The 18,101-nt window shown below is 48.9% G+C and overlaps 1 protein-coding gene across 1 annotated transcript in view; it reads right to left on the bottom strand.

Moving 5' to 3' along the window:
* Nucleotides 1–18,101, bottom strand: part of Trerf1 (transcriptional regulating factor 1) — a 163,919-nt gene that overhangs the window by 86,086 nt on the left and 59,732 nt on the right. The window contains 1 exon segment of the mRNA XM_042671984.1: nucleotides 8,114–8,195. The gene's annotated coding sequence lies outside the window, so the exon portion shown is untranslated.

Genomic DNA, 18,101 nt, shown 5'->3' with positions numbered 1-18,101 from the left:
TTAAAAGTGGTGCAGTATTTGTGTTTTAAAGGAAAACCACATTAGATTCATCTAATCTTATTAGATGAGTATCATATTTAGATCCCATTATATCTGGGACAGATAGAGACTGGAATGATTTCTTACCTAAATCACTCAAGAGACCAAGGGGGGGCTGGTCACCTTCCTTCCCCTGCTGTTCCCTCCCTCCCAGCATAGGCTGAGGTAGCAGTGAATGCCCCAAAGAATTCTCCGTCATGTAGCATAATCCCTCACCATTTGTAGTTAGGGTAAACTGAGGCCTTGAGTGGCCAAGTGACTTGTTCTGAGTTATAGTCAGTTAGTAGTGGAGCTGAGACTACAATCCAGTCCCTCTGTCTCCCAGTGTGGGTAGCAGGAGGATCTCAGAGACCTCTGAGCACCTATGTGCTGGAGTGGTAGGGACCATCTAGGCAAGAAAGAGTGAAGGGCTGGTCTCACAAACCACAGAAAACTTAGCCCCATGTCCCAAATCCTTCTGTCAAGTGCATTTTCTTGATGACTCCTGTGAACCAACCTCTTCACTCTCAGGTCATGACAATTCACACGAAGACCATGCAAAAGCAGATGATGTGGGTCAGAAAAACCAGTTCGCTTTGCTTTGGGAAATGCGATACATCTCAGGAGAACGGTGATGGGGACGAGTAGCTGCTCTGAAGCCTCACACCAGGGTTTCCACGGCAGACTTTCACCCAAGAAAATTAGGTGATGAAGTGAAATCAGGGAAAGAAGCAGCTAGATAACAATATTTGCTACATATGACAAGTTAATTCACACTGCATAAGTGCCCTGATAAGCGGTTGGGAGAAGGAAGACAGAAGACTGAGAAATAAAAATGAGAAAAGACCCGAAGAAGTAATTTACATCCACACTCTCTCTCTCTCTCACACACACACACACATACACACACAGACAGATTACTGATAACCTCATGAAGAAAAAAAAAGTTCAAACCCATTAGTAAGCAAAGCTTGCAAATTCAAACAATACAGTGTTTTCAACGATCAAATTGGCAAAGCCTGAAGCAGCCATGATTGCCCAAGATAGTAAAGAGTGCTCTGAAATTAGAATCCCTTCACTACACGTGAGAGTTTAAATCGGTTCACGAATCTGAAGGGCCATCTGGTGATATCAGTTGCCTTAATACTGAGTAAGTTCACTTCCAAGAATTCTCTGAGAAAACCATCAGAGGCACAAAGATTTATGCACATGGACATGCAGAGCAGTGATATCCCTAGTAATAATTATCTAGAAAAATCTAATGGAACCAGAATAGAAGAAAATGGTTAAACATGAGACCAATATAAAGAATCATACAGACATTAAAACTCTCAGTTCCGAAACAGGATTTAGAGACAGGAAAGGGTTTACAAAATGATGCTAAAATTCAAAACTACTGGCTAATTAATCCCATTTCATGAAGAGCCACTATATCTCACAGACATTATAAATGCAGAATCTGGTATCAGATTCAGCTAAAGGTCCCACAAATATCACGTTTCTCTTTTGGGAGTGTGGGCTGCTCAATGAGAAGCAGCTGCTCAGCCAGGGACTACATTTCCCAGAATCCCTTGTATCTACTTGAGACCACAGGGCTAATCAGACCAGGGAATTATGGGCAGAAATCAGGCTGGGGGAGCTGGGAAGTGGGTGTCTCTTTATATGCTCCCTCCTCACTTCTGCTAAATGTATTTAGAGGCAGCCAAGGTCCTAGGAAGGGGGAGGACCATAGATGGAAGGAGTCTATCATTGAACCACTCAGTGCGAGCACTACCAGCGCAATGAAGCTCACCCAGAATACCTACACTGGATTGCAAGAGAGACAGTCCGTCACTGTGTTATGTTATGACCTAGACTTTCTGTAGCTAGTTCTTTCTCTTTTGGTCTGTTATGGGGCTTGAACTTGGGGCCTGGGCACTGTCCCTAAGCTCTTTTGCTCAAGGCTAGCACTTTACTACATTTATTTATTTATTTATTTATGGGGGGGAGGGTCCAGTCGTGGGGCCTGAACTCTGGGCCTGAGCGCTGTCCCTGAGCTCTTCAGCTCAAGGCTAGCGCTCTACCACTTGAGCCACAGCACCACTTCCGGCTTTTTTTCTTTTTGCTTATGTGGTGCTGGGGAATGGAACCCAGGGCCTCAGGCATGCAAGGCAAGCACTTTACCACTGAGCCACCTTCCCAGCCCCACTTTACTACTTTTAGTGAGAGTTCCACTTCAGGTTTCTGGTAGTTAATTGGAGATAAGAGTTTTGGGGCTCGGGGCTGGGAAGGTGGCTCAGTGGTAGAGCGCTTGCCTTGCATGCCTGAGGCCCTGGGTTTGATTCCTCAGCACCACATAAGCAAAAAGAAAAAAGCCAGAAGTGGCACTGTGTCTCAAGTGGTAGAGCGCTAGCCTTGAGCTGAAGAGCTGAGGGACAGTGCCCAGGCCCAGAGTTCAGGCCCCATGACCGGACCCAAAAAAACAAAAACAAAAAAAAAAAAGAGTTTTGGGGCTGGGAAGGTGGCTCAGTGGTAGAGCGCTTGCCTTGCATGCCTGAGGCCCTGGGTTCAATTCCTCAGCACCACATAAGCAAAAAGAAAAAAGCTGGGAGTGGTGCTGTGGCTCAAGTGGTAGAGCACTAGCCTTGAGCTGAAGAGCTGAGGGACAGCGCTCAAGCCCAGAGTTCAGACCCCACGACCGGACCCAAAAAACAAAAACTAAACAAGAGTTTTATGGATTTTCTAGCCTGAGCTGGTTTTGAACCATGATCATCAGATCTCAGCCTCCTGAGAAGCTAGGGTTACAGGCATGAGCCACTGGCTTCTCTGCAGCTAATTCTACCTATACAAATACACACAGAAAAAGCATTGCAAGAAGACTGCCAATCTTTAAGTGATGTCTTCTATATCATAGCCACTGTGCAGGTAAAATAAAAATTTTAGTCATTTTTATTATATTTTAAGTACTCGTACAAAGGAGTTATAGTTCAATACTCCAGTGGTGAGTTCAAGTGCATCTTGAGCAACATACATCACCCCTTTCATCCTCTTCCCCCATTTCTTCTGATACCAACCATTCCCTCAAGTCCAGGTTTAAAAAAACATTTTTTTTTTGGTTGGTTGTGGGGCTTGAAATCTGGGTCTGGGCGCTGTCCCTCAGCTCTTCAGCTCAAGGCTAGCACTCTACCACTTGAGCCACAGCGCCACTTCCAAGTCCAGATAACAACCATATTCTTTTTCCAGCACAAACATGTTTTATTAGATACCTAAAAAACTTACTGAAATGGAAAAGCAGGTGGTTTAGCTAGAGTACATAGTGCCATCTGTTAGTAAGGTACTAACCGGGATTACAAACATTTAGAGTATTAAAATTCACAAGGGCTTCAGGTAAAAAACAATCTGGATTTATCACTTTTAGAATGACCTATTGTCATTACTTTTAGAATGACCTATGGATATTGTGCGGGCAAAGAGCTTGCCTGGCATAAATGAGGCCCTCAGTTTGAACCCAAGCATCATCATCATCATAATAATAATAATAATAGGAATTAAACAATTGTGGTCAAGTGCTTGTTCAAAAGTGATCCAAGGTCACACAAAACAATGAATGAAGCTAGTGGCTCATGCCTGTAGTCCTAGCTATTCAGGAGGCTGAGATCTGAGGATCGAGGTTCAAAGCCAGCCCAGGAAAGAAAGTCCTTGAGACTCTTATCTCCAGTTAATCACCAGAAAACCAGAAGTAGCACTGTGGCTCAAGCTATAGAGAACTAGCCTTAACCTGAAGAGGTGAGAGACAGCACCCAGCCCACAGTTCAAGTCCCACAACCGACCCCCCACCCTCCAAAAAAATCCCAATGGCACTTTCAAGAGAATAGCATGAGACTTGGGAACAAACTGCAACAAAACCCCAAACCTTAATTTTCATATCTTTATCTACACTTTTAGATAGCCTTCTAGATTTCTTGGGCTTTTAAGTCAAGCACTGGTGGTACAGACCTTTAATCCTCACTATTCAAGAGACTGAGATGTGGAGATGGGAGTTTGGGGCTAGCTGGGATGGAAAAGTCTGAGAGACTCTATCTCTACTTAACCAGCAAAAAGCTGGGCTGTAGCCATGGCTCAAGTAGTAGAATATCAGCTGAGCAAGCAAGCAAGCAGGCAAGCAGAACAAGGCCTTGAGTTCAAGTCCTAGTACAAGGGGGAAAGAAGGTAGGAAGGAAGGAAGGAAGGAAGGAAGGAAGGAAGGAAGGAAGGAAGGAAGGAATGCAGGCAGGCAGGCAGAGAGGGAGGGAGGGAGGGAGGGAGGGGAAAAAGGAAGGAGGAAGGGTTTTTAATTAAACTTTGCCTTCCTGGTCTACAATTTAGCAATCTGTAACAAATGATAACTATCATTTTCTTTATGATGTTTATTCTCCATGATACACACCAATGCCGGAAGGCTGTATGGGCTCCATCTCCTGGATCATACTCAGGAATGGTTGTTTTCAGATATTCCTTTCTAGGTAGTTGAAGCTGGGTGCTGGTGGCTCACACCAATAATCTTAGTTACTTAGGAGGCTGAAATCTGAGGATCCTGGCTCAAAGCCAGCCTGCAGAAAAGTCCATAAGACTCTTATTGCCAATTAACCAGAATAGGTCCAGAGGTGGAGCTCTGGCTCAAGTGGTAGAGCGCCGGGCTTGAGCAAAAAAAGCCAAGTGAGAGTGTAAGCCTTGACTTGAAGTCAAGCCCCAGTACCAGGAAAAGCTTCAGACAGTGAATGAATTGGATACACTATGGGAATGAATGAGATTTATTGCCTAGTTTTACTGAACCAATTGACTTGAGGCCTCTGAACATGGTGGTCCACTGGGCCAGCCCTACATCCTTGCTTACAGTGGACACCCACATCCTTAGTGTTGAAATCTACACTAGTGTTTTATCTATGATTTTCACGTTTCTTAAGTTAGACTGGTGTAGAGATTCCCTTTGGGGACTCTCCAGCTTTGATATCAGGGTCATGTTTGCTTGAAAGAACGATCTGGAAACTTTCCATCTTTTTCTTTCCAAACCTCAGAACCATTTATATGGCACAGGAATGATGTGTTCCTTCAAAGTTGAAAGGCATCTTCAAAGATTCTTCATGTGGTAAAATATTCTGCCTGGCATGGGGTGGTGGGTTGTGTGTGTGTGTGTGTGTGTGTACACATGTGCATGTGAACATTATTATGTTTGTCCATGTTTTAAATGACATGTAAGGTACTGCTCACTAATGGAACAACTTTGTTTTAACTGCCTTTCTTTTCTCCCTGAAAGGGGACCCAAAATGATCAAGTGTTAAATCCCAGCTAGGTGCCAGTGCTCATGCCTCTAATCCCAGCTACCCAGGAGGTTTGGATCTTCGGATTGCAGTTGAAAGCCAGCTGAGGCTGGAAAATCCATCAGATTTTCTCCAGTTAGCTACCCAAAAGATGGAAGAAGAGCTGTGCCTCAAGTGTTATGAGTGTTAGCCTTCAGCAAAACAGCTCAGAGGCAGTGCCAAGGCCCTGAGTTCAAGCCCCAACAAGTGCACACACAAGTATACACACACACACAAATCAAATCCCAGGCATTAGGTTCAAGAGTTTCCCTCTTCAAGTCACATGAAGGAGGCTGTAGAAGGTGGTTGGGGAGTGCTGGATGCAGTACCCTTCCACCAAAGCTGGCCAGCCTTGGGCTGGGAATATGGCTTAGTGGTAGAGTGCTTGCCTAGCATGCATGAAGCCCTGGGTTCGATTCCTCAGTACCACATAAGCAGAAAAGGCTAGAAGTGGCACTGTGGCTCAAGTGGTAGAGCACTAGCCTTGAGTTGAAGAGCTGAGGGACAGCGCTCAGGCCCAGAGTTCAGACCCCACTACCGACAAAGAAAAGAAAGAAAAGAAAAGGAAAGAAAACCAAAGTCAACTGGGAAGGCTGAGGCAAGAAGAATTGTGAGTTCGAAGCCAGTCTGGGCTACATTAGTGAGTCTTTTCCTCCAAAAGCACACACAAAAAGGAAATCAATGTCAAGGACAGCCATGTGTACATCTGAAGAACCAAGAAAAAGCCATGGGCAGTGTTCTGTCATGACAGACAATGGATTTTCAACTGAGAATATGGTAACAAACACTGTAACAAAACTTTTTTCTAGGGGTGATAGTCACTTTTAACTATGTGCTACTTAAACTCTTCCTTATTTTTAAAAGGTTTCTTCAAAATAAATTCTAATGAAAAAAAACACTCTAGTAAAAAAAATAATCCACAAACACTAAAATTTTTTAATACATTTATTTACCTCATCCCTAATCAGTGACCGCTAATATATTCGTTGCACAGAGTTAATTTCGGAGATTAAACATGGACATAAACACATAAAGGTGACAACGTTTTGAGATGTATGACACTAATAAAGGTAACATTTATTGGGCCAGCCACTGGGCTAAGCATTTTATTGGATTACTTCAGTTAATCCTTAAAGCAGACTTACAAAGTAGGCGCCATTCTTATTCCTGCTTTATAGATAACGGTTATAAATGAGGGACCTCATTACTGTAATTTAATAAATTCTGACCCAGAATTAGAGTTCAGTGTTTACTCTGGCTATAAAAAGGTTGAATAAACAAATTAGAAATTACGGAGGATGGCGGCAGGCACAGTGAGCCCATGAGAAGATCTCTTGTTCTGTGGCATACTGGAAAGCAGAGGCTACCACAAACGGCTCAGGGAAGATTCTGCACCAAACTGTGAGGTTTATTTCAATACTTTAAAGCCAGGTGCATGAGGCACTGGTGGCTCACGCCTGTAATCCTAACTAGGAGGCTGAGATCTGAGGATCACAGTTCAAAGCCAGCCCAGGCAGGAAAGTCCCCAAGACTCTTATCTTCAACGAACCACCAGAAAACCGGAAGTAGCACTGTGGCTCAAGTGGAAGAGCGCTAGCCTTAAGCTGAAGAGCTCAGGGACCGCGCTCAGGCCCAGAATTCAAGCCACACAGCCCAATTTGTACAAATGATACAGCACGGTAGCTGTCAACTGGTATTCACAGTACCCATTCCTCCCACGCCCCGAAAATGCTCGGAGCTTTAAGTACGCCCTTCTTCCCTGGATCATAGAGCAGAAGCTAGTCCCAAGGACTAACTAACCTAGAAACTAGTGAGCGAAGAGACAGAGAATCTGGATGCCTTAAGATGCTTAGGCGCTGCTGATTCACACCTTGCCTGCAGCCCATCCCATCCCTGCCCATTGCAAATAGATGAGTTCATTCATACTCTTGTGCTGGCGGAGACTCTGGGCTCAGTTTTCTGGTATTCACAGCCCCAAAGAGGCTCAACTGATAAAGGAAAAGAGCTTCTCTGGTCTGAATGCTTGTGATCTCTCAACATACATGTGTTGAAATACCACCACCACCACCACCACTACCACCACCGCCCCCCCCCCCAAGGCAGTAGGGACAGGGCCTCTGGGAAGTAAGTGGATAATTACAAGGTAGAATGAGTATCTTCATCAAAAGAGGCCCCTCAGTCCTATGAGGGCTTGGTGAGAAGCCAGAAGTGTGCACCCCACGCCCGGCCCCTCGCTGGAGCCTGGCCATGCCAACACCTCTGGCAGGATTTCAGCCTCCAGAACTGGAAGGAAGCCACGTGCAGCCAGAAGCCACCATGCCCAGAGCTCTGTGCACCAGACGGAGTAGACTAAGGCCAGTGCCAGTCTACAGCTTTTCCACATGGACAGTCGTTTGTACCCTGAACAATTTACAACCATTTTGCAATGGCAGAAGAGCCAGGATGTCCTTGGCCCCAGGCCAAAAGACCCTGAAAACCAACACACAGGCCCTCAGCTCGCTGCCCAGGGCAACTTCTCTGGCATAGATCGGTAGGTGTCAGCCCCAGAGCCGCCCTCCTCCCATTCCTGGGCTTTTCCCACAGTGCAGAGATCAAAGAGACGACCACGGGATTCCTTGCTCATAAACTACTGTGGCCACAAAGAATTTCAAAATGGTGGCGTGGCTCAGATGGTAGAGCATTCAGCCTGGGAACAAAGGCACTAGGCCTTGAGTTCAAGTCCTGGCTCTGGGTGGGGATGGGGAGGAGAAGGAAATACTAGGAGAATTCTGAGAAGCTACCTGTTTGGGATTAAAAGGAGCACTCCTTTAGGATCATCCTGCTTCTGTGTCTTCCTCCTTCAGAATCTTCTAGAACCGAGGCCTGTCAGAGGGATCCAAACAACACATTCAGGGCAGGAAGGAGCAATCAGGGAGCGTTGAGAGCTCTGTGGAACCCCACAGCTGAAGGGGAGTGGGGGGAGGTGAGGAAGGCCCCACCCCAGCTTGAGGCAGGAGAAGGTTTAGAGGAAAAAAGACATAACCTTCCTTTTTCTAGAAATTCAAAAGCCCAAGCCATCATGGCTCCCTTCTTCCCCACAGTCCGCATGGAATCCCCCAGCAAACGACGCCAATGTTTAGCCATCCCCAGCCACCACCCCTCTGCCATGACCTCTTCAGTTCAGACTGGTGATGCCATCCTGGACGGGGTGCCCTCACAACCAGCACGGGGCGTGACCCCCAGCCCCACATCTACCATCCTTACTTAAGAGAAGGCCTCTGTGTGTGTGTGTGTGTGTGTGTGTAGGGCGAGCCCCTCCCTTAACATGGCTGGCCTGTGTGTGTGTGTGTGTGTGTGTGTGTGTGTGTGTGTGTGTAGGGCGGGCCCCTCCCTTAACATGGCTGGCCTGTGTGTGTGTGTGTGTGTGTGTGTACGCGCGCGTGTGTAGGGCGGGCCCCTCCCTTAACATGGCTGACCTGTGTGTGTGTGTGTGTATGTGTGTGTGTGTGTGTGTGTGTGTGTAGGGCGGGCCCCTCCCTTAACATGGCTGACCTGTGTGTGTGTGTGTGTGTGTATGTGTGTGTGTGTGTGTGTGTGTGTGTGTAGGGCGGGCCCCTCCCTTAACATGGCTGGCCTGTGTGTGTGTGTGTGTGTGTGTGTGTGTGTGTGTGTGTGTGTGTAGGGCGGGCCCCTCCCTTAACATGGCTGACCTCTGTGTGTGTGTGTGTGTGTGTGTGTGTGTGTGTGTGTGTGTAGGGAGGGCCCCTCCCTTAACATGGCTGGCCTGTGTGTGTGTGTATATGTGTGTGTGTAGGGCGGGCCCCTCCCTTAACATGGCTGACCTGTGTGTGTGTGTGTGTGTGTGTGTGTGTGTGTGTGTGTACGCGCGCGTGTGTAGGGCGGGCCCCTCCCTTAACATGGCTGGGTCCCCTGGAAGCAGCAGAACCTAGGACAGATTCTTCCCAGACACCTGTTCATTTATGAGGAGAGGAGAAAGGGGTGAAGGTCTGAGGTCTACAGGAGGTTGAGCCCCCCACCCCCAGCCCCTGCACAGGGAGGGGCTCTTGGGCCAGGAAAGGGCGTGTCCTCTCTGAACCTAGCCACAGATGGAGGCCCAAGATGGGAGGCCCAGGATGGGAGGCTTTCTGTGTGAAGGAAGCCAGGCTGTCTTCTGTGCTTGGTGGGGCATGTAGGCAGAGGGCTGGGTCGGGGGTGGAGGAGTCTTGTGGCACCGCACCATGGGATATCACCAAACTCCAGGGCTGGCCCTCTTTCAATGTGTGCCCTGAGCTCCTGTGGTACTAGCAGCCGTGAGAGACACAACTGGTTTGATGCACAGCTTCCCCTGCCCCGCTCCAGGGCAGCCAGGATCCAGAAGAAAAGTGTTTCCCAAACAGAAAACAAAGATCCCCAAATAGTCCTGACTTTGCCACCTAGCAGCTGTTCAACATGGGCTGCTCACTCAACCTCTCTGAATGCAGTTCTGCAGGGACTGAGGTGAGCAGTAAACAAAACGAGACTCGCATATGAAAACATCCAGTGCAAGGCCTGGCAGTTACATAAGGGGCCTACTTAATGCTATTCCTTCCCTCCCTCCCTCCCTTCAGCCTCAGGCCTCAGGCTCTCTCAGCACTCACTAATAGAAACAAGCCCAGAAGCTCCAGAATGTTCCCCAGCCAGAAGGTTTGCAAAGCAGGATAACAAGAGCCACCCCCGGCTGGTGAGAGAGCGCTGGAGCTTACAAACTTGTGGGGCCTCAGATCACCCCCAAATGGGAAGCTTGTGACAGACTTCGAAAAGAATGCACACACAGGGCAGGCTGCATAGCACTGCATAAAGATGGAGTCCAGCCCTTCTGGGGGGCTCAGGGTGGAGGCAGGGGCGTGGCCAGCCCACATTCCAATGCACCTCTTTCTCTTCCTCTCCCAGGATGCTCCCTGTCCCGTGCTCCGCCCAGGCACACCCAGGGGAGGGATCTGTGTCAGACTGCAGGGAGATACTTTGGTTGCCCAAAGCCAGCCTGGGTCACGTGGTTGCTCACCAGGAGATAGCAAGAAAAGCAGAGCATTCCGAACAGCCGCCAGGGCTGTGGGGGGGAGGGGGACTTTGGGGTGAGACACCACTTCTCAGCTGGGAGACTTGAGCACAGAAAGAGGAAGTGACAAGCCGCCAGCTTGTTGCTGGGCCAGTATGTTTCCCTGGGTGCCTGAGGACTCTGGTGGAGTCCTCCCACTGCAACGTGCCATTTTGTTCTCAGAAATCCCATCTGGCTATGGGTTCATTCATTCATACGGGTCCTGACAGTGTGGGGCTCTGGAGATTCAGCTGGGGGGGGGGGGGGTTCCTTTTCTTTTTTCTTTTTCTCTTTGTTTTCTTTTTCTTGGCTGGTCCTGGGTCTTGAACTCAGGGCTCGAGCACTGTCCCTGAGTTGTTGTTGTTGCCCAAGGCTAGCACTCTACCACTTGAGCCCCAGCCCCACTTCTGGTGGTTAATTGGAGATAAGATTCTCATTGGGAGCTGGGAAGGTGGCTCAGAGGTGGAGTGCTTGCCTAGCATGCATGAAGCCCTGGGTTCAATTCCTTAGTACCACAGACACAGAAAAGGCCAGAAGTGGCGCTGTATCTCAAGTGGTAGAGTGCTAGCCTTGAACAAAAGAAGCTCAGGGACAGTGTCCAGGCCCTGAGTTCAAGCCTTAGGACTGCCAAAAAGAAGTCTCATAGACTTTCCTGCCCAGGCTGGCTTTGAACCATGATCCTCAAATCTCAGCCTCCTCACTAGCTAGGATTACAGATATGAGCCACCAGTACCCAGCTTAGCTGGTTTATTTTCTTTTCCTTTTTTTTTTTGCTCTGAGTCTGGAACTTGAACCTGACCCTTCCAACTCATTGGCTAGTGCTCTGCCAATGGTAGCTGACTTATTTCTAAGTGCAGCTAAGTGGGGCCTCTCAGAACTCAGTCTCTCTAAGAACTTAGTCTCCCTCAGAACTCAGTCTCCCCCATATCTGCGGTTAAGCCTGTTTCTGGACAACGTGTTTATGGGAAAGGTGCTGATAAATACTTGGTAATGAATAACCATCCACATCATTTCTCCTAGCAACACACACACTATTATGCTGGCCACCACCACCACCGTCTCAGATTCACCTGCAGCTGAGTCAAGACCCTGGTTGCAACCCTCCTGGGAGGTCAGCCCCATAGTAAACTCAGCCACCCCCATTTTACCATTCACCCCACTTAGCACCTCTCCCAAGTGCTTCCCCACACCCTGCCCAAGGGAGGTTCTAAAAAACAAAAAAAAAAAAAAAAAAAACTCATTTAGGAAGAGCCAAACCCCAAACTTCACTGGTAAAAAATGAAATCGCACCAAGGTACTGTAAAACCCCTCCCCCTCAGTGTAGAACTGAGATCTGATAAACTTCCCCAGACCGGCCCTCCTCATTTGGAGGTATACTTTGGTCTATATCTGTCTTGGAGAAACAGCAAACACTTCCAGGAAGATCTTCAAGTTCAGTGTTTCGGTGTCGGCTGTACAGAGATGGCCTCGGGCCTTCACTCAGTGTCTTACACAACCAGGGGATAAAAAAGATTAAAGCACATGCTTTCAACTGGCTCAAAAACTTATTGAAGGTTTGAGGACATTTATGATCCTGATTTATGGATGGAAGACCCTGGATCATGGACCCAAAGGAATGAGGGAGAGATTATCAGTAAAACAAAACTAAAATAAAAGAGGAAGAAGAACAAGACTCGCTGGTATGTGAGATGTTCACAAGACTCGAGTGCCTGGCCGGTGAGAGAAGCAAATTATATAACACAATCCGTGGGACCATAGGTGCTACTATAAGCTGAAATCAAGCTGGACTTACACAAGCAGTTGGGATGGCCCAAACTAGGGCTTCAGTATAAATTTCCCAGACCACACACAAACACACAGACAGACACACACGCACACAGACATACACATGTATGCACAGTCTGGCCCATGTGCTCAGCAGGGCTCTGGTGCTTCAGGGTAGTTTTTCTTGATTTTTTTTTCAAGTGGCTCAGTGACTAATGGGTATCTAATCTCTGAGAAAGAAAACCGAGACCTTAAAAAAAAAATTAAGGAAAGCTAAGGATGGGCTGTAGCTCAGGGGTAGAGCACTTGCCTGGCATGTACAAAGCCGTGGGTTTGAACCACAGTAACATAAATATAGAAAGATGATAGATGAAGCCAGGCACCAGTGGCTCACGCCTATAATTCTAGCTACTCAGGAGGCTGAGATCTGAGGATCACAGTTCAAAGCCAGCTTGAGAAATAAAAGTCAGTGAGACTCTCTAATTAACTACTAAAAAAAGGCCAGGCAGGAAAGTCCATGAGACTCTTATCTCCAATAAACCACTAGAAAACCGGAAGTGGTGCTGTGGTTCAACTGGTAGAGTGCTTAGCTTGAGCTGAAGAGCGAGGGACAGCGCTCAGGTCCAGAGCTCAAGCCCCATGACCAAAAAAAAAAAAAAAAGCCCGAAGCAAAGCTGTGACTCAAGTGGTAGAGTACTAGCCTTGAGCAAAAAAGCTCAGGGATACCAACCAGGTCCTGAGTTCAAGCCCCAGGACTGGGACCAAAGTAGGGAAAAAAAGGTGACAGCCAGATAAGTAAGCCCAAGATTACTCTAGTTAGAGACCAAATCAAAACCAAACCTACTACCAATTCTGCTCAGGTTCTGTTGGCTTTTCTTTTCTATACCTAGGGCATGGACTTTTCTGTTTTTGCTCAAGGCTGACACTCTACTAATTGAGCTACAGCTCTATGCCTGGCTTTTTGGTGGTTAACTGGAGATAAGACCCTCATGGACTTTTCTGCCCAGTTTGATTCTGAACTTCGATCTTCAGATCTCAGTCCCTGAGTAGGTAGGATTACAGGTGTGAGCCACGGGCTGCCCAGCTTCAAGGGAAACGTGAAAGAACTTTCAGACTTGAAAAATACCAAAACAAAGGCTTTTGCCATGCTTCTGCAGTGTTCATGTGTTTGTTTTTGTGGTGCCAGGCAGGGACTCCACCACTGATATACAACCCCAGCTCAAAGCCTGTTGGAGAGGTCAGAGCCCTGACCCGGCCCACAGCTCCTCTCAGAAGAAAGCCTGGGACAATCCTGGCTCTTCAAATGTCTACCTCCACTGCACCTGCCTGCCTGATACACAGCCATCCATTCAGAGGGCTTCATTGCTCAGCTGGGGTTTGGGCTGAGGTATGCCCCAATCTCTCTCCCCCAGACACTCAAGCAAAACTCACCACAGATGGCCTTGGCATGGGAAAGGCTCCCCCCATCTGGTCCCCTCCAGGGGGAAGCTGAACCCTCCCCCCACCAGGCAGCCCTCCCCTCCGCTCAACTGCTTCCAACTCCTTAAATAATTCCACTCACTCTTCAATGAATCCTTCTGGGGGAGCAAAGAGTTCAGAGAAGACCCCAGGTCTGAGTTAAGGTTGGAACCACGACAGAATGCCAGTGGTTATAGTAGCAACGTGTGAGGCTGAGATCAGGAGGAATACAGTTCCAGGCCAGCTGCTGGAGAAAAAGTCCAAGCGACTTTTCAACTCATTCCAACAGAAGAAGCTGAGTGTGGTGGTATGCACCTGTCATTATAGCCACAATGAGATGCCCAGGGAGGAAGTGAGACCCCCTATCTCAAAAATAGCCAACACAAAAAAGGGCTGAAGGCATTTTGTCCATGGTAGAATGTCTACCTGGAGAGCATAAGACCTTGAGGAAGGGAGAGAAGGAGGGAGAGAGGGAGGAATGGGGGTGGGGGGAGCTGGAGTCACATCGGCCATTCTGGAGATGCAATCGCTTAGACCAGCTGGGTGGCACCTGAGTCCCAGTGAAAAATCACCTACTCTAATTGGCAAAGGAGAGGTGGGGAGGTGGGAGTGGCCAGGGGAACGCCTCCTGGAGGAAGTGAGATCTGAGTGGGGTCTCCAAAACCAGGTTCAACTGGGTCAAGTGGAGAGGAAGTGGGAAGGCCATCCTGGGTGGGTGGGGCCCCTGACCTGGGGGGCTGGGCTGAGCCCCTGATGCAGTGAGAAGGTGCAAAGTTCCCTCGGAGCCCACCCACCTGCGCTGCTTACTTAGCTGCCGGAGTGGGCCAAGCACCGTGGCCACAGCTCCTGCCGCAGGGACCGCTGTAGAGATCTAAAGAGAACACAGGTTCACGCTAAAGGACAAGGCACCCGCACCCCTGAGACCGTCTGTTATAATTACCCAGTGGCCAGCCTGCCGACGTGCAGGGCATGCTCCTCTTTTTTATTTTTGTCAGCCATGGAGCTTGAACTCGGGGCCGGGGTCCTGTCCCTGAGCTCTTTCACTCAAGGCTCGATACTCAGTGCACCTGGCGCTTTCCTTTATTGGCTAGCTCTCTACTTCACTGAGCCTCACCTCCAACCCCCAAAACTGGGCCTTGAAGGTTGGGGTGATGAGCTCTGGGGGAGACAGCAGGAGGGGTAAAGAGGGCATGGGGAAGTCAGAAGCACAGTGGACGGGGCTGGCAGAGCACAACTCCATGGGGGAAAGAAAAGCAGAAAGGAGCCAGGCGAGGGGCCGGGTCCCCATGGGAGAAAGTAAAGCCCGGCTTCCTCCAAAGTCAACAAGCCTCACCTCCCCAAAATACTAAAGGTCCAGTGGCCAGATGAGGCCCCTGCTTGTCCCGAAGGGGCCGTCTCAGCCTGTCGCTGGCTGGGTGTGGCCTGCAGAGCTGGGGCCCTGAGCAACAGAGGAAACCCTCCCCACTCGCGTGCTCTTGCTTGGAATTCTGAAACTGCATTCTCACGGCTCTCTCTCCCCCAAAAGCCTTCTGCTTTCATAAGCCGATCCGCAGCAAATGACAGGAGAAGCTAAGTCTTAGCAGCCAAGGAGCCATTTAATATGGGGGTTTCATGGAGATCCTCTGTTAAACAGGCTTTGTGTGAGGGATCTCAGGAGCAGGTCTGGGACTGGAAGGGACGAGGAAGAGAGAAGGGGAGGGGAAAGGGGGAAGCGATCTTGCATGGGCACACCATCACTACCCCCCAGGACAAAGGACAGAGGGCTTCATGGCCAGCTCCCCCCCCTTTTTCATTTGGTCAGTCGTGGGGCTTGAACTCAGGGCCTGGGACTGTCCCAGAGTTTGTTTTTTGTTTTTCTTTTTGCTCAAAGCTAGCATTCTACCAACTTTAAGCCACAGCACCACTTCCAGTTTTCTGATGGTTACTTGGAGATAAGTGTTATGGGCTTTCCTGCCCAGGCTGGCTTTGAACCGTGATCCTCAGATCTTAGCCTCCTGAATAGTTAGGAAGACAGGCATGGGCCACCAGTGCCCGGCTATGGCCAGCCCTTTGAAGACTTTTTTTTCTTGCTCACTTTTATGAAGTTGAGACCAATTTAAGCTCTTCAGTTGCAGAACCCATTGACTTCTAATATCCTCAAGGTGGTACAGCCATCAACATTACCCATTTTCATCATTCCAAAGAACGCACAGGCCGTCACCTTCCATTCCTGCCTTCCCTGGCAACGGCTTCCGCTCGACAGATTTGCTCATCCTGGCTATTTCATAGAAATGGAATCATACATGTGGCCTTTCAGTCACCCATTTGCAATACACACTGTACCAAATTCCTTTTGTATGGCAAGACAGTTCTATTGTATGGCTATATCACATTTTGTTTCTTTATCAAAGATTTGTTTTGTGTGTATGTGCATGTGTATGTGCCAGCGACTTGAACTCAGGACCTGGGAGCTGTCCCTGAACTGTTTTGCTCAAGGCTAGCACTCTACCACTCGAGTCACAACTCCCTTTCTGGCTTTTTGCTGGTTAATTGAAGATTAGAGCCTTATGGACTTTCCTACCCAGGTTGGCCTCAAACCACGATCCTTACATCTCAGCCTCCTGAGTAGCTAGGATGACAAGTGTGTGCCACCAGCACCTGGACTCATCAGCAACTTTTTTGGGGGAGCAGGGGGTCCGGTTGTGGGGCCTGAACTCTGGGCCTGGGCGCTGTCCCTCAGCTCTTCAGCTCAAGCCTAGCGCTCTACCACTTGAGCCACAGCACCACTTCCGGCTTTTTTCTTTTTGCTTATGTGGTGCTGAGGAATTGAACCCAGGGCCTCATGCATGCAAGGCAAGCACTCTACCACTGAGCCACCTTCCCAGCCCCTCGTCAGCGACTTCTTAAAAGGAAAAACAAATGATGCTCTCAAAGTAAAATTCCTCTAGTCCCCTTGGGCAACTGGGACAGCATCCCTGCCCCGCCTCCCACATCCTTTCTCTCTGCAGCCATGAATATGGACCAACCCTCCCGCCCGCTACGGGTGGCTTGCCAAATACAGGAGCTCAGGCCATCCGCCCTGAATCACACAGGCTACGACAGAACAACTCAAACACCTCGGAAGGGAACTGGGAAAAACCCTGAATATGTGTCTTTTACAACCCCAGGTTCTGGAAGCATGAGAAGGAAGCGGTTAGGGCAGAGCTGGCTTCATGGGCATGTGACCCGCAAAGCCTACAGGGCCCCCCAGGCTTGAGTTTAGGTGTCACTGTCACCAGCCTGAAAGTCTTCATCATTTTCAAACAAGGGGCCCCTGCCAATCATGAAGCTGGCAAGAGGCCAACTGACAGGGCCACAGCTCCCCAGGAGGGGGGGGGGGGAGGAGGAGGGGGAGGGGAGGAGCACATAACCAGGGAGGGGCCTCAGGTCTACAGCTTCTAAATCGCCTGAGGCCACACCTTCCTACCTGAGGCTTCCTGCGGTGCTCCAATAAGGCCTTCCAGAAAGCGGAGCACTCTACAGCCCACATGATCACTGGAAGTGACACGGGCTCAGACAATGGACTCAGACTGAAACTCCTTTCATCTCCTGATCACTTATAGGTTAAGCCACAAAGAAAAGGGGGGGAGACCCCACATTAGCTAAAGCAACCGGCACTGAGAACACTTTATAAACCTTCAACGGTCAACCTTTATTTGCAGTGAACCCAGGAAGTCAAATTTGTACCACTGAACAGCCAGGCTCACACCTGTAATCCTAGTCATTCAGGAGGCCGAGCTCTGAGGATGGAGGCTCAAAGCCAGCCCGGGCAGAGAAATCCATGACACATTCTTATCTCCAATTAATCTCCAATACTTCACCAGAAAAGCTGAAAGTAGAAGTGTAGCTTAAGTGGCAGAGCACCAACCATGAGCGAAAAAAGCAAATCCAGAGCACAAGGCCCTAAATTCAAGCCCCAGTATGCACATGCGTGCATGTACACACACAAACACGCATGCATGTACATTGGTTACGCCCAAATCTTGGTGTTTGATCCAAAGAAAGCCATGAATCCACAATGCAGACATCCACAGGCCAGGCTCCTCAAAACCTATCTGCTCCCCTCATGCCAAGGCCAATTCTCACTCTATGGATGAGGAAGCTGTGGCTGTGATAGAGGAAGTAACAGCCAAGGCCACCAGCCATAAGGATAGGACCAAAACCCAGAGGCTTCGGCTTCCCCTTCCAGCCTCCCAATGTTAGGAGACCAACATTCATCTATCCAGTGTCTAGCACCCTCCAAATACACTGCCCAGGTCCTGAGTGCAAGGTTTCCGATCCTTGTCTCTGTCCCTCAGAAAATGGAGTCTACTAGTGTAGAGACATTTACATTCACAAAGCAGAAGACAGGGCCTGCTTTCTCCACGGTTCCATCATTTGCCAAAGTCTCAGCAGCTCCAGGGCAGGGTTCTGGGCTTTGCTAGGTCCCAGTGATTTGTCTACACTGCCTTTTGTGAGGAGAGTAAGGTTTGGCA

This window comes from Dipodomys spectabilis, unplaced genomic scaffold (assembly GCF_019054845.1).
Source record: "Dipodomys spectabilis isolate Male_0828 unplaced genomic scaffold, ASM1905484v1 ptg000669l, whole genome shotgun sequence".
Taxonomy (NCBI): domain Eukaryota; kingdom Metazoa; phylum Chordata; class Mammalia; order Rodentia; family Heteromyidae; genus Dipodomys; species Dipodomys spectabilis.
The sequence above is the reverse complement of the archived record's forward strand: the minus strand, read 5'-3'. Positions and strand labels throughout refer to the sequence as shown.